Below are 17305 nucleotides of genomic sequence, written 5' to 3'. Positions count from 1 at the left end.
AGGTAAAGTGATACTACTGTGGGATGTAATATGAATTATGGACACTATTGCAAGATAAAATGTGAATAAAGTTGCAGTACTGTGTGGCGTAATTGGAATTGGGGTTACTATTGTGTGGCCATGCCCCTTCCCAGCAAGAAGATGCCCCTTTTTGGGCTGTGCATCAAATGTGTGAACTGTTCCTATTTAAAATATAGGGGGTACAAGGACTGCTATGGGTGAGGGGTGATGGTGCTGGGAAAGAGGTGCAAGGTCAGAGGCAGAACCAGCGGTGGTGCTAAGGGGCAGCAGCCAAAATCTTGCCTAGGGCATCATATTGGTTAGGGCCGACTCTGGGCAGCCCTCATGGCGTCATTATTCCAGCAAAGTTCAGAGGCAATGGTCTGGAAATGAACCACGTACTGACCCACGGAGCGGGAGCCCTGACCGACACGGAGCAAGTCAGAAGAAGCAGTGGTCATCCTGCCGGGCTCGTCGAAGATTCTTCGAAAGGACGTGATGAAGTTGGTGTAGTTGGAAACCACAAGATCAGATCGTTCCCATAACGGAGACACCCAATCCAACGCTGACCCTTCGAGCAGGTAAATAATATACGCCACCTTAGACCGATCCGTAGGGAAATTATGAGAGAGAAGCTCGAAGTGCACCTCGCACTGGTTTAAAAAACCACGGCAATTCTTTGGATTCCCATTATAGCGGGAAGGAGTAGGAAGCTGAAGGCGTGACCTGGTACCGGCCGGAGGTTGGACATTACTGGAAACGGCAACTGGAGCAGTTACGGGAACTGAAACCGGAATTACGGAAGCTAAGGATGCTTGAATTTGATCCAATCGGCCGGACAATTCCTGGAGATATTGCATCACCTGGCCCTGTGTCGCCTCCTGAGTCTGAACTCGGGAAGCCAAACTTTGGATGGCGCTCGAGTCTGTGTTCCGATCCCCCGGGTCCATGAGGCCTGAGTATACTATCACTGACCTGGTTTGGGAGTGTTGTGGACTCGGGGTTTCTTCCGATGACCGGGAAGAGGAACCGCAACTGGGCCGCAGCAGAGATGGCCGAATGTAGATTTTCCTCATGCAGGATTTGGATGACAGGCAGGAGGCACGTGTGGATGCGGAAGGTCTCCTGAAAGACAAGACTTGTAAAGGCGCTGATGAATTTGGTGAAGAATACCGTGAGCTCACCGAGAGCGATACTGAGGAGCTGGGGGGCACTGAGATGCTTGGAGGCACTGAGGTGCTCGGAGACACTGAGGTGCTTGGAGGCACTGAGGTGCGTGGAGACGCTGAGGTGCTTGGAGACGCTGAGGTGCTTGGAGGCACTGAGGTGCGTGGAGACGCTGAGGTGCTTGGAGGCACTGAGGTGCGTGGAGACGCTGAGGTGCTTGGAGGCACTGAGGTGCTTGGAGATGCTGAGGTGCTTGGAGGCACTGAGGTGCGTGGAGACGCTGAGGTGCTTGGAGGCACTGAGGTGCGTGGAGACGCTGAGGTGCTTGGAGGCACTGAGGTGCGTGGAGACGCTGAGGTGCTTGGAGGCACTGAGGTGCGTGGAGACGCTGAGGTGCTTGGAGGCACTGAGGTGCGTGGAGACGCTGAGGTGCTTGGAGGCACGGAGAGCCACAGCAATACAGGAGCACTGGAGATCACAACTTCTAAGTAGAAAAGATGATACTCAGGCGCCGGAGTTCAGCCCGGCGTCTGAATTTGAACTTCCCGCCAGTACCTGATTGGTGGGAAGTGTTGATGATGTCACCCGCACCTTCAGTGGACGCCGGGCGTACCCGCGACGTCCACACTCACGATCGCGGGACGGAGCGCCGGGAGCCGGAGACCGCCGGCGAGGACGGCCGCACGGAGACCCAGCGTGTCCGGAGGGGTAAGTACGGCGGCCGCGGCGGCGGCATGACAGATACATATATATATAATGCATAGAAACTTTAGTTTCCAATTGTTTTAATCTTACCAATGAGATTAACTGTTTTATGTATTGTATAGTTCTTTATGACGTCTTATTAAGGCTGAAAACAAATTGTAATTGTGTGCTTTTCCTTTAAAATAAATCTCTCTGCTTCACTGTTAGATGATATAATGAAGTATACTTACTAAATAGCTGCATAATAAACTGCAATAATATTAAAATAAAATAAAAAAATCCTGGTTCTGCCATTATAAATTCCTCTGGGTAAAACTGTCATGTAGATGAGGAAAGGTGAGGTAGGGAATGGTCTGACGAGAAGAGGAGGGGACTGCCATCAACTGTCGATGGTTTAGCAACCATTAATGACTGAGGATGATGGCGTTTTCACCATTGGCCCGCCAACGATGATAATCGATGGCTGAGCCCAATGGTGAAGCACAAATACGTTTTGCGCATGTGCAGGCCCCAACTGTGCTTTAGTAAAACAGAAAACTTTGATAGGTCACCATCAATGGCTTGTGTGAGATGGTTTAAAACCATCGACAATCAATAGCAGAGCCATCAGTGGTCAAAACTAAGCAGGGCTTCACAACACTGTGTAGTCCTGCAAGTACCATGGGACAAAAGATGGGGTTGAGTGCAAGCTCCAGAGTGACAACTACCCAGCCTATAAAGTGAGAGAGAGGGAAGAAAACAGAGGAGATACTCTATTGTGTGCCTCAGTCTGTGTCAATTCTTTATTTCTGTGTGACTCTGTGAGTGTCTGTGTGTGCCCCAGTCTGTGATTTTATTGGGCAGATTCATTTAGATGGTGGCTTTATGGTAATGGATTGTCTCTCACAGATTTTCTGTTCACAGCCTATGGAGGTGTAAGCAGAAAACAACTGCTGGCTCCAGCTCACATGTAATTCAATCTACCCCTATGTGTGTGCCTCTATGTGTTTCTCTATGAGGGTCTATGGGGGCAGTTCAGTTAGTGGTAGTGCCTGTGAAGTCCCATTGGAACCATAATAGTTTCTGACCACCAAAACTGCTAGGTAGAAATGGCCTAAGGTGGAGAACATTATAGAAGGAATTAACTGAAGTTGTTGGGTTGAAATTAATTGGGCGGAGCTGTCCTGTGAAAGAAATTAAAACCATGGGTTGGCCCACTTTCTGTGACTGGAGTGGTACATAAATTGACCTGGGGAGGCATACATTACATTTAGAGCATTCATTTGTTGAGGAGAGTCTGCAGAGTTGATTTTGGAGAGGCATGAAGTGACACTTTGCAGAGGAATGGAGGCAACATCTCACCCATGTGATGATAGGATGGTAGGACAGCTGGAAGCAGATGGTGTGACTACCATATCTGCAGGCATTTCCAGTTCATATGAATTTAGGGTGCTGATTTTACCTAATACTACCCCATGTGCCATACTAGGGTGCAGAGGTGTCCCCCAGGTGCATGTGACGTGACATCATGACCTAACAGAACAAGTGCGCTGAGCAAGAAGCTAGGCAATGGGTCCAGGATCGCCCAAGATACATGGGGGTATATTTACTAACATTCGTAATTTTCGGAAAAAGGTCAAAGTTCAATCACGAATGACATCGAAAGTGTAAAACTGCAACTTTTTGAATTTATTACGCCTAATTTACTAAGCTGTCATATTCGGATTTTTCATTTGTTCCGATGTCGATGTCATTCGTGTTTTTTTACCGTTTTTTACGGCAGTGATTAGCAAAACACTGCCGACTTTATCACAATGAATCTCGGCCGGATCTGTGTGATCCGTGCTGGGGTTCATTTTTATTTATTTTTTAAAATAAACACTGTAAAACGGAGAAAAAAAATGCGTGGGGTCCCCCCTCCTAAGCATAACCAGCCTCGGGCTCTTTGAGCCGACCCTGGTTGCAGAAATATGGGGGGGAAAATGACAGGGGTTCCCCCATATTTAAGCAACCAGCACCGGGCTCTGCGCCTGGTCCTGGTTCCAAAAATACGGGGGACAAAAAGAGTAGGGGTCCCCCGTATTTTTAAAACCAGCACCGGGCTCCACTAGCTGGACAGATAATGCCACAGCCGGGGGTCACTTTTATATAGTGCCCTGCGGCCGTGGCATCAAATATCCAACTAGTCACCCCTGGCCGGGGTACCCTGGGGGAGTGGGGACCCCTTCAATCAAGGGGTTCCCCCCCCAGCCACCCAAGGGCCAGGGGTGAAGCCCGAGGCTGTCCCCCCCATCCAATTGGCTGCGGATGGGGGGCTGATAGCCTTTTGTGAAAATGAAAAGATATTGTTTTTAGTAGCAGTACTACAAGGCCCAGCAAGCCTCCCCCGCATGCTGGTACTTGGAGAACCACAAGTACCAGCATGCAGCGGAAAAACGGGCCCACTGGTACCTGTAGTACTACTACTAAAAAAATACCCAAAAAAAGACAATACACACACACCTTGAAAGTAAAGTTTTATTACATGCATCCACACAAACATACATACATACTTACCTTATGTTCACACGAGGGTCGGTCCTCTTCTCCAGTAGAATCCATGGGGTACCTGTTGAATAAATTCTACTCACCAGATCCAGGGTCCCAGGCTCCTCGTAGCATCCATTTGTAATCCACGTACTTGAATAAAATAAAAAAACGGAGAGCCGAGCCACGCACTGAAAGGGGACCAATGTTTGCACATGGGCCCCCTTTCCCCGAATGCCAGAAACCCACTCTGACTGATGTCTAAGTGGGTTTCTTCAGCCAATCAGGGAGCGTTACGTTGTAGCACCCTCCTGATCGGCTGTGTGCTCCTGTACTGTCTGACAGGCGGCACACGGCAGTGTTACAATGTAGCGCCTATGCGCTCCATTGTAACCAATAGTGGGAACTTTGTAGTCAGCGGTTGACCGAAAGTGACCTCACCGCTGAGTGGGTTTCTGGCATTCGGGGAAAGGGGGCCCATGTGCAAACATGGGTCCCCTTTCAGTGCGTGGCTCGGCTCTCCGTTTTTTTATTTTATTCAAATACGTGGATTACAAATGGATGCTACGAGGAGCCTGGGACCCTGGATCTGGTGAGTAGAATTTATTCAACAGGTACCCCATGGATTCTACTGGAGAAGAGGACCGACCCTCGTGTGAACATAAGGTAAGTATGTATGTATGTTTGTGTGGATGCATGTAATAAAACTTTACTTTCAAGGTGTGTGTGTATTGTCTTTTTTTGGGTATTTTTTTAGTAGTAGTACTACAGGTACCAGCGGGCCCGTTTTTCCACCGCATGCTGGTACTTGTGGTTCTCCAAGTACCAGCATGCGGGGGGAGGCTTGCTGGACCTTGTAGTACTGCTACTAAAAACAATATCTTTTCATTTTCACAAAAGGCTATCAGCCCCCCATCCGCAGCCAATTGGATGGGGGGGACAGCCTCGGGCTTCACCCCTGGCCCTTGGGTGGCTGGGGGGGGGACCCCTTGATTGAAGGGGTCCCCACTCCCCCAGGGTACCCAGGCCAGGGGTGACTAGTTGGATATTTGATGCCACGGCCGCAGGGCACTATATAAAAGTGACCCCCGGCTGTGGCATTATCTGTCCAGCTAGTGGAGCCCGGTGCTTGTTTTAAAAATACGGGGGACCCCTACTCTTTTTGTCCCCCGTATTTTTGGAACCAGGACCAGGCGCAGAGCCCGATGCTGGTTGCTTAAATATGGGGGAACCCCTGTCAATTTTTTCCCCATATTTCTGCAACCAGGATCGGCTCAAAGAGCCCGAGGCTGGTTATGCTTAGGAGGGGGGACCCCACGCAATTTTTTTTAAGAAAATAACCACTTTCCCACCCCTTCCCACTGATATACATGCACGGATCTCATGGATCCCTGCATGCCTATACAATCACGGATTAAAAAAGCAGGTCTGTTTTTTTTTAGCACTTTTTTACGAGTTGTAATTTTTCACGGCAGTGTTTGTTTTTTTTTGCTTTGCACTTCTTAGTAAATTACCGAGATTCATACTTAAACAGCCGCGTTTTGACCGATGGTGTATTCATTCGTAATTTTTTCTTGGACTTCCAAAAAATTACGAATGCCCTCATCACTGCCGTGATTATTGCTTAGTAAATTACCGAGATGACACTTTGATGAAAAAACGGCATCTCGGTCAAAATCGGGACCTTAGTAAATATACCCCATGGTATGCAAAAGGACAGCGTACAATGTATCTTGGGCAATCCTGCCCCCCCCCCCCCCCCGGGAGGCTGCCGGGGTGATCGCCCGCGACATGTCAGACGGACATGTCGCGGTACTGTATGGGGTCCTTTAGATGCAGCCGGAGAGCTGTGCAGGTTGCTAGGAGACACATGCTGTCTCTCAGGTTTGTTGATAATCCACTAGGAGAAGGATGTTATTCAGACTTCATTCTTCCTCTGGCTCCCTAGCCTTTAAATAACCACCTTATCATTTCACCTGTGCCAATTATAGTTACTGCTCAGTAGTGAGTAATGATTTGTGGGGGTCATTCCGAGTTGATCGCTCGCTAGCAACTTTTTGCTGTGCTGCGATCAGATAGTCGCCGCCTATGGGAGAGTGTATTTTCGCTTTGCAAGTGTGCGAACTCTTTTGCAGCCGATGGCACAAAAACGTGTTTTGTAGTTTCTGGGTAGCTCTTTACCTACCCAGCCGCTGCGATCACCTCAGTCTTTCTGGTCCCGGAATTGACGTCAGACACCCGCCCTGCAAACGCTTGGACACGCCTGCATTTTTCCAAACACTCCCAGACCTTGCGATCGGCTGTGCGAATCGATTCTTCGTTAAATCCATTGCCCAGCACCGATCCTCTTTGTACCTGTATGATGCGCCTGTGCATTGCGGTGCATGGGCAGTTTTGCCGAGATTTAACCTGCAGCGCTGCAAAAAGTTGCTAGCGAGTGATCAACTTGGAATGACCCCCTATGTTTTAACTTTGGCTTAACCACTGACCTTGACCCCATCCTGTTTGCCCTGACTTTTGTAACTTTCCTGACTATTCTTCTACCTGAGCCCATGGTATTTGAATCTTTAGTGATTTTGTTAATTGTTTATTTTCTCATACGTCCTAGAGGATGCTGGGGTCCATTTCATGACCATGGGGTATAGACGGTTCCGCAGGAGCCATGGGCACTTTAAGACTTTTCAAGGGTGTGAACTGGCTCCTCCCTCTATGCCCCTCCTCCAGACCTCAGTTTTATAAATGTGCCCAGGCAGACTGGATGCACTCCAGAGGAGCTCTACTGAGTTTCTCTGAAAAGACTTGTTAGGTTTTTTATTTTCAGGGAGAACTGCTGGCAACAGTCTCCCTGCTTCGTGGGACTGAGGGGGCAGAAGTAGGAACCAACTTCCTAAAGAGTTTCATGGCTCTGCTTCTGGCTGACAGGACACCATTAGCTCCTGAAGGGAACTGAACGCTAGCCGTGCCTAGATACTCACTCCCACAGCATGCCGTCACCCCCCTCACAGAGCCAGAAGTCAGAAGACAGGTGAGTGTTAGAAGACAGATCTTCAATCAAGAAAGTGATGGCTAAAGGTACCGCGCGGCTGGCGGGAGCGCATTGCGCCATGTTGCCCACACATACACAGGCACTGCAGGGTGCAGGGCGTGTGGGGGGGGGGGCACCCTGGGCAGCATGAAACCTATGGAAACTGGCATAAATAAGGGGCATAAGTTGCTGAGGCACAGTCCTACCCCCGCCAGTATAAAAAATTACCTCATAAAAGCTGAGGAGAAACACACCATTGAAGAGTGGAGCTTCCTCCTCATTCAGCCAGCACACTGCTCAGTGCTATTTTCTCTCTCTCCTCAGGCTGCAGAGACAATGCTGGTCCTCCTCCACTACTGAACAAGTATCAGGGTGCAAAACGGGGGGGGGGGGGGGGGCACAGTGAATTTGGTGCTATATAATTGTGTGATTAGCATTATAAAAGCGCTGCATGTCGGTGGGCATTTTGTGTTCGCAGACATTGTGTTACTGGCGCTGGGTTGTGAACTGGCAAATCCTATCTGTGTCCCTCTGACAGATTTTACTGTGGGTCTGTCCCCTATAAGTCCTGGAGTGTCTGTGGTGTGGTTAAGCACGTGTGTGACATGTCTGTGGCAGGGAATCTCTTCCTCTGTGGAAGACATGTTAGAGACACAGAGGTGTAATATGACACCAAGAGCCTGACTGTGTGAGAGGGTACATGATAGTGTGAATCATATCAGTAAGAGGTTGGACTGAATCTCATACAGAAAACTGAATATAATCTGTTGAAAATGTGATTTTTAATAGTTCTGCCTTTCATCCACAGGGACCCCTCTGGGTCACATACAAATTTGCCAGTACAAACTGATACCGACACGGACTCTGTTTCCTGTGTCGACACTAGTTATTCCAGGGGAATAGGTCCTAAATTTGCAAAAAAGCATTCAAAACATGTTTTAGCTATAAAGGTGGTGTTAGAAGTTATGAAGCCCCTCTTTTACCACAAGGAGAGGGTTTACTTTAGTAAAGAAGTAATATAATTTTCCCTCCACCTCAGGAACAGTCTCTTGGAGGGAGTCTGATTTAACCTGAAAAGAAATCTCAGATTCCCAAAAGGAATTCAGGCAGCTTACCTTTTTCCAAAAGGTGGGAGTCACCCCGCATTTTAGACAGGGCCCTGTCATAAAAGAGAAAAGGTGTTTCTCCCTGCGCCTGGAATGGCTTCACTTAAGGAGCCGACAGGCGCAAGTGAGTGAGGTGATCTATTGATGTGGCCAATGGGACACTACTCAGGCCTACCATTGTCTGTGAGTGGGTGAGTAGTGCTATTGAGAAGTGGTCAGAAAACTTGTCATTAGACATTGACACAATAGATGGAGACGAGATACTCCTAACGTTAGGTCATATCAAAGACGCTGCTGCGTACGTACTAGAAACCATGAAATATATTGGTCTCTTGGGATCAAGAACCGCTACCATGGCAGTATCGGCTCAGAGGGCGTTGTGGATTCGCCAGTGGAATGCTGATGCAGATTCCAAAAGAAATATGGAGGCTCTCCCATATAAAGGTGAGGCCTTGTTTGGTGATGGGCTGGATGCGTTAGTTTCGGCGGCTACCACAGGTAAGTCGACATTCTTGCCTTATGCTCCTACACCGGCGAAAAAGACACATCACTCTCACATGCAGTCCTTTCGGCCAACAAATACAAAAAGGCCAAAGGTTCCCCCTTTTTTGCAGGTAGGGGAATGGGAAAAGGAAAGAAATCCGCAGTGCCTACTGGATCGCAGGAGCAGAAGTCCACCCCTGCTTCTGCCAAATCTGCAGCATGACGCTGGGGCTCCTTTGCAGGAGTCCGCTCGGGTGGGAGCACGTCTGAAACTTTTCAGTCAAATCTGGATTCAATCTGGCCTGGACCCATGGGTCTTACAAATAGTGTCCCATGGGTACAAACTAGAGTTTCAACTTTCAAGACGTCCCCCCATGCCGATTTTTCAAATCGACCTTGCCAGCTTCTCTTCCAGAAAGAGAGACAGTAACAACGGCAATTCAAAAATTATGTCAGGATCAGGTCATTGTCCTGGTATCCTTGTCACAGCAAGGAGAAGGTTTTTATTCAAGCCTCTTCGTAGTTCCGAAGCCGGACGGCTCGGTCAGACCGATTTTAAACCTGAAAAATCTGAATCTCTACCTGAAAAGGTTCAAGTTCAAGATGGAATCCCTGAGGGTAGTGATTTCCAGTCTGGAGGAGGGGGACTTCATGGTGTCAGTAGACATAAAGGATGCTTACTTGCATGTTCCCATTTATCCTCCTCACCAAGCTTATCTGAGATTCGCAGTACAGGATTGCCGTTACCAGTTCCAGACGTTGCCGTTCGGACTCTCCACGGCACCGAGGGTATTCACCAAGGTGATGCAGGAGATGATGGTCCTCCTTCGTCAAAAAGGAGTCAATATAATCCTTATCTGGACGATCTCCTGATAAAAGCGAGATCCAGGGAACAGTTGGTGCAGAACATCGCACTCTCCCTGTCAATACTCCAACAACACGGTTGGATCATGAATTTTCCAAAATCGCAGTTGGAACCGACGACAAGATTGTCCTTTTTAGGGATGATTTTGGACACAGAAGTACGGAGAGTATTTCTTCCAGTGGAAAAGGCTCTGGAAATCCAGAAAATGGTCAAACAAATATTGAAACCAACAAGCGTGTCGATCCATCAATGCATTCGGTTGTTGGGGAAAATGGTAGCGGCCTACGAGGCCATACAGTTTGGCCGATTTCATGCCAGGGTATTCCAGAGGGACCTGTTGGACAAGTGGTCCGGATCCCACCTACACATGCACCGGAATAATCCTGTCCCCCAAAGCCAGGATTTCGCTCCTGTGGTGGCTACACAGTTCTCACCTACTAGAGGGACGCAGGTTTGGGATTTACGACTGGGTCCTAATAACCACGGATGCAAGTCTCTGAGGCTGGGGAGCTATCACACAGGGGGAAAGCTTCCAAGGAAAATGGTCAAGTCAGGAAGCCTGCCTTCACATAAACGTTCTGGAATTGAAAGCAATTTACAACGGCCTTCTACAAGCGGTACATCTTCTTCAAGATCATCCCGTGCAGATCCAGTTTGACAATGTATCAGCAGTCGCGTACATAAACAGGCAAGGCGGAACGAAAAGCAGAGCGGCAATGGCAGAGGTGACAAGGATTCTCCTCTGGGCAGAAAGACATGTAAGAGCTCTGTCAGCAATTTTCATTCTGGGAGTGGACAACTGGTAAAGCAGACTTCCTCAGCAGACACGATCTCCATACAGGAGTGTGGGGCCTCCACCAAGACCTCTTCGCAGAGGTGACAAGTCTTTGGGGAGTTCCTCAAGTAGACATGATGGCATCTCGATTAAGCAAGAAGCTTCAGAGATATTGTTCCAGGTCGAGAGACCCTCAAGCAATAGCAGTGGATGCACTGGTGACCCAGTGGGTGTTTCGGTTGGTATATGTTTTCCCTCCACTTCCACTGATTCCAAAAGTTCTCAAAATAATAAGAAGAACAAGAGTTCGAGCAATCTTCATTGCCCCAGACTCGCCAAGGAGGGCTTGGTATCCAGATCTTCAGGAGTTGCTCATAGAAGATCCTCGGCCTCTTCCTCCTCGAGAGGACCTACTACAGCAGGGGCCGTGTGTGTATCAAGACTTGCCGCGGCTACGTTTGACAGCATGGCTGTTGAGCACCGGATCCTAACCCGAAAGGGTATTCCCAAGGAAGTCATCCCCACTCTTATTCAGGCCAGGAAAGGAGTAACGTCTAAACATTACCACCGTATTTGGAGAAAATATGTGTCTTGGTGTGAATCCAAGAAGGCTCCTATGGAAGAGTTTGAGTTGGGACGTTTTCTCCATTTGCTGCAGGCTGGTGTGGATGCGGGCCTTAGATTGGGGTCAATCAAGGTCCAGATTTCGGCCTTATCAGTTTTCTTTCAAAAACAATTGGCCTCCTTTCCAGAAGTTCAGACGTTCGGGAAAGGGGTTCTGCACATCCAGCCTCCATTTGTGCCTCCAGAGGCACCATGGGACCTTAATGTGGTGTTGCAGTTCCTTAAATCAGATTGGTTTGAACCTCTGCAGGAGATAGAATTGAAGTTTCTCACTTGGAAAGTGGTGATGCTTTTGGCCTTGGCATCCGCAATGCGGGTGTCTGAGTTGGGGGCCTTGTCTCACAAGAGCCCTTAACTGATCTTCCATGAAGATGGGGCAGACTTTAGAACTCGTCAACAATTCCTTCCAAAGGTGGTTTCGTCCTTCCACATAAACCAACCAATTGTGGTGCCAGTAGCTACTGACACTTTCACTGAGTCACAGTCTCTAGATGTGGTTAGAGCTTTGAAGACTTATGTCGCACGAACAGCTTGGTTATGGAAAACAGAGGCTCTGTTTGTCCTGTATGCTCCCAGCAAGATTGGGTGTCCTGCTTCTAAGCAGACTATTGCGCGCTGGATCAGAGGAACGATTCAGCATTCTTATTCTACGGCTGGATTGCCGTTACCTACGTCGGTGAAGGCCCATTCTACTAGGAAGGTGGGCTCGTCCTGGGCGGCTGCCCGGGGGGTCTCGGCATTGCAACTTTGCTGAGCAGCTACTTGGTCAGGGTCAAACACTTTTGCTAAATTTGACACTTTGGCCGATGAGGACCTCAAGTTTGGTCAATCGGTGCTGCAGGGTCATCCGCACTCTCCCGCCCGTACTGGAGCTTTGGTATAAACCCCATGGTCATGAAATGGACCCCAGCATCCTCTAGGACGTATGAGAAAACAGGATTTTAATACCTACCGGTAAATCCTTTTCTCCTAGTCCGTAGAGGATGCTGGGCGCCCGACCCAGTGCGTACTTTACCTGCAGTTTTGTTCAGTTAGTTACACAAGTGTGTTACATTTGTTTTCAGCATGTTGCTGTAAATGGTTCATGCCTGTTGGCGTGTGTTATGTTGAATGCCATGTTGTGCGGCATGGTTGAGGTGTGAGCTGGTATGAATCTCACCATTAGTATAAAAGTAAATCCTTTCCTCTAAATGTCCGTCTCCCTGGGCACAGTTCCTATAACTGAGGTCTGGAGGAGGGGCATAGAGGGAGGAGCCAGTTCACACCCTTGAAAAGTCTTAAAGTGCCCATGGCTCCTGCGGAACCGTCTATACCCCATGGTCATGAAATGGACCCCAGCATCCTCTACGGACTAGAAGAAAAGGATTTACCGGTAGGTATTAAAATCCTGTTATTTCCATTATTTAGCATTTGCTATTATTTTTATTACTATGTTTGTTACTTTTTATCAGAAGTTATTTTCTTTACCCTGCATCAGTAGAATTGTTATCATTACTATTATTATTATTATGTGTATTTAGGGGGTCATTCCGAGTTGATCGTAGCTGTGCTAAATTTAGCACAGCTACGATCATTCACACTGACATGCGGGGGGACGCACAGCACAGGGCTAGTCCGCCCCGCATGTCAGTGCCGCCCCCCCTACCCCCGCAGAAGTGCAAAGGCATTGCACAGCGGTGATGCCTTTGCACTTCAGGAGTAGCTCCTGACCAGCGCAGCTTTAGCGTGCTGGCCGGGAGCTACTCGTCGCTCCTCAACCCGCAGCGGCTGCGTGTGATGTCACGCAGCCGCCGCGGACCGCCCCACCAACGGTCCGGCCATGCCTCCGATCGCTAGGTGTATGCGCAGTTCCGACCCGATCGCTGCGCTGCTAGAAACTGCAGCAAGCGAGCAGGTCGGAATGACCCCCTTAGTGCTGCTGTGGTCCCTCTTATCAGAGGTACCACAGCAGGTGGTAGAAAGCTGAAGGTGTCAGAGGTTTACAGCGTTAGTACTTAACCTTGAGGTGTTATTTGCATAGTTTATTTATTAGATTAGAGTTGTGTCCCATTTATAATTTCGAATTTCACTAACCATTGATAAGCCAGGCAGGTGCAGGGTCTGTGGCTTGGAAGTCCAGCAGCAATGGTGGTCAGTGCAACAAAAAGTTTTGTTTATAGCTGTGCAGTGTGCGTGAAATAATGTCACTCAGTGCCACACCGCTGATTCCTAAAAGGCAGAGAAGAGGAGCAGACAGAAGACATAGAAGAATGTCAGTCATGTGTCTGAGGGCTGGAGCTGTAGGGATGCGGGTTATTGAGAGACAATGTGGGGTCAGGAGAGACATTATGTGGGCTGGAGAGACAGAAGGGGACTGGGGCTGGAGAAACATTGGGTACTGGAGAGAAACTTTGGGGGCTAGAGAGACACTGTGGGCACTGGAGAGACGATGTGGGGCCTGGGCTGAAGAGACACTGTGGGGCTGAAGAGGCACTCTTGGGCTGGTGCTGGAGAGACACTCTTGGAGCTGGGGAGACACAGTGGGGGCTAGGGCTGGAAAGACTCTGTGGAGCTGGAAAGACACTGTGGAGGCTGGAGAGACACTGTCAGAGCTGGAGAGACATTGGGGTATATTCAGTTAGGGTCGGATCCATTCCGACATGCATTTGTCAGAATGGATCTGACAAGGGCTATTCAGAGCCCATCTCAATTCGACTGTAAAAAAGTCGAATTGAGATGAGGGACCAGAGAGGAGGGAGAGCCACGGGCAGACGGGGAGAGCCGCAGGCAGACGGGGGACAGCAGCGCTGCAGGAGGATGTGGCACAGCCGCCAGACCTTACAGCAGCATCCACCTGGCTCCAGCAAGTGGGACCTCACTTGCTGGAGCCGGGTGGACGCTGCCATGAGCGGCGGCTATTACACAGCCTCCTGCAGCGCTGTCCCCTGTATCCCCACTGCTCTCCCCCGTCTGTCCGCGGCTCTCCCCATTCTTCTCCTCTCAGGCCCCACATCTCAGTTCGACTTTTTTTTTAAGTCAAACTGAGATGGTCGGAAACGAGGCCAAAACCTGCCAAATTTGGCCCCATTTCCGCAGAAGTACGCGAATCGGCAGCTATAACGCCGATTCACGTATTATTCCACAAGTCGAATTCCCCGACTTGTCGAATACAAATGCTCAAGTCTGAATAAGTCGGAACCCCTTCTGACCTGAAAAAGTCGACCTTAGTTGAATATACCCCATTGTGAGGGATGGAGAGATAGAAGGCAGTAGGAGAGACAGAGAGACATAAGGGGGCCAGAGAGACAATGTGGGGCTGAAGAGACACGGTGGGGCTGTAGCTGGAGAGACATGGAAGAATGAGACTGGAGAGACACAGTGGGGCTGGAGAGACACAATGGGGGGTGAGGATGAATATCACTAGAGGGAAGTAGCTGAAGATTATCTTAACTGGCAGAATTAGAAGGCAAAGGCTTGTGAACAATAATTTTCATTCTAAAGAAACATTATTGATATAAATAGTACTAAATTAGCATATATAGTTTAATAATATAAAATAGTTTGATCAGTGAAGGTAACATTTTGCTCTGCAGCAAAACCTCTGTTACTATGCATTATCTGGTTGAACCTCTGCTAGATGACAATGACATTTGTTATATTTCTATGCAAAAAGACATCTTCCAGACCATGTGATCTCCATGTGAATAGTGAATACCAAAAAAAGTCACCATCTGCCCAATGAGGAACAATTTCTTGAAAGGTTCCCCATTACAGAGAAATCACATATAGGTAAGACACACTCTCAAATGATTGGTCTGTACAAACCAGGGACCTGGGGATAGGAGGACCCCAAAAACGTGTGTGTACCAGGCCACAAGATTGGCTCTGTATGGGTCTTTAAGATGAGACTGAAGAATACTGCGGCTGTGTTTTTAAGACAAGGCTGAAAAATACTGCGGTTGTGTCTTTAAGACAAGACTAAAGAATACTATGGCTGTGTCTTTAAGACGAGAATGATACTGGATATAACTGGTAACACAACTGTAATCCAGACTGGGTAGCAAAAGAGCAGAGTTTTACCGGAACCAAGGTAAAAGTGTTACCTCTTAGGGACCTCAGCTATTAAGCTCACACAGAGCAGTGTGACACAAGTAACTGGCAGATTCTGTAACACAAGTCTCTTTAATTATACTTCCTGGTCCTAGCTGATTGTTGAACAGAGTCAGGTGATCAGACCCTGTCACGCCAGTACTCCAGGTTAGGCTCTGATGTGGAGTGAGGCCTAGCAGGACGAAAAACACTGAAGCCTGAACTTCTACAAATGAACAGAGGATGCTGACTTTTAGGCCTAAACTCCAGATTGCTGAGCACAGTGGAGAATGTATCTGGTGACCACTGGAGTCAGAGATGCATATAGTATAATGACAACAATGATTGCTGTGTAGACACAGCATAGAGAGACTCGCTGAATTCAGATTCACACGGAAGGTTAATCAACAGCTCGTTAACTCTCACCTTCCAGGCAGAAAACTCAGCACTCAGGAAACTCATGGTACTAGCAAGCTGTTTATCCCAGTGAGTAGAAAAGATGCAGGATCCAGGACAGATAGCAGAGGTAAGTAACCAATTATAAGAACTACAGTCAGGATCGTGACAATACTATCCTACGAATGCTGATTCTCTCATTTATGAATCAAGATATTTTGTGACTATTGCGGAGTCACACCCAAGTTGTTCAGAAGCTTATACTATGACCAGCATCAGCAGTAAGGGGGTTTTCTTTAGATCCATGCACATTTGACATATTGACATTAAATTATCTGGGAGTGGTAAGAATCATAGCTGTCAATTGGTACTAAACCATTACTTCAGCAGGAGCATTATAATATGAACAGATTAATGTAGAATACAGGTTGAACCCAATCGGCATTTTGCCTCTTTTCAACCTCACTGACTATGTAACCTCCAATAAAACACACAACCCAACCTAATCGTCCAGACATCACACATTCTGTGAGTCGGGTGAACCAATTTGCCATTAATCCTAGAAAACAACAATGGACTGCAGTTAAGAGATTAGTAAAGTACTTATGGGTCTATTTACCAAGCCTTGGATGGAGATAAAGTGAACGGAGATAAAGTACCAGCCAATCAGCTCCTAACTACCATGTTACAGGCTGTGTTTGAAAAATGACAGTTAAGAGCTGGTTGGCTGGTACTTTATTTCCGTACATTTTATCTCCAACCAAGGCTTAGTAAATAGTTCCCAAGAGGCTTCAACTTCCTTGAAAAACATAAAAGTGTGAAAATTCTCAATTAAATTCTTTCTGTGATGCGATTGGGCATCAGATGAGGATGGCTGTCATTCAAATACGGGATGCCTGGTTGTACTAGCAGGTGCAGCCGTCAGCTGGGCAAGCAGAAAGATAGGCCTATCCACCACTGAGGATCCACCACTGAGGCGTGGCATTTACACAAACTGCCAAGGTTGTTCTATGTTTAAAAGAGGCTTTATGTTAGTTAAGTCATAATGAGACTATCAACATAGATTGTGACAATAAGGGTGCAATTGATTTGTCTTACAGCACCAAGCACCATGGACGGTCCAAGCATATTGCTATTAGACATCTCTACTTCCGTGAGCTAGTGGAGAGAAAGTCTGTAAGTGTCATCTTTTGAAGCCAGTGATAATATGGCTGATAATATGTTAACAAAGGGACTGATGTCACATCGACAAAATGTGTTCCTGAGAATGTTAATATATGTGTGCTATTTGTATAGAACCATATGAGGTTTGAAATAGGCATCAGAGGCAGGGCGGATTTAGGGGTGATTTTTATTATTATTTTCATTGATTGGTTATAAGCCCTCATTTGATGATAGCCAATGTAATAGAAGAATAATATAAGCCACTATGACATTTTTTTTTTTTCATTTTTAATTATGTATACATATTTACTAAGTAGGACAGCTTACAGGGGCAATATATCTGGAATACAAACCTTTTACCAGCGGCCGGGAACCCAGCTGTCATGATCCCGAAAGCTGGATCCCGGCCACCAGTATGCTGA

General features: G+C 47.7%; 1 long non-coding RNA gene across 1 annotated transcript in view; it reads left to right on the top strand.

Annotated features, from left to right (window-relative positions):
• Positions 1–16900, top strand: part of LOC134931969 (uncharacterized) — a 66641-nt gene extending 49741 nt beyond the window's left edge. The window contains exon 3 of the long non-coding RNA XR_010179212.1: positions 16820–16900. This is a non-coding gene — a long non-coding RNA (uncharacterized LOC134931969). The remainder of the gene's footprint in view (positions 1–16819) is intronic.
• Positions 16901–17305: the final 405 nt, after the last annotated feature.

The sequence above is a fragment of the Pseudophryne corroboree genome, chromosome 6, assembly GCF_028390025.1.
Source record: "Pseudophryne corroboree isolate aPseCor3 chromosome 6, aPseCor3.hap2, whole genome shotgun sequence".
NCBI classification, from domain to species: domain Eukaryota; kingdom Metazoa; phylum Chordata; class Amphibia; order Anura; family Myobatrachidae; genus Pseudophryne; species Pseudophryne corroboree.
Note: the sequence above shows the minus strand (reverse complement) of the source record. Positions and strands in the feature narration are given on the sequence as shown.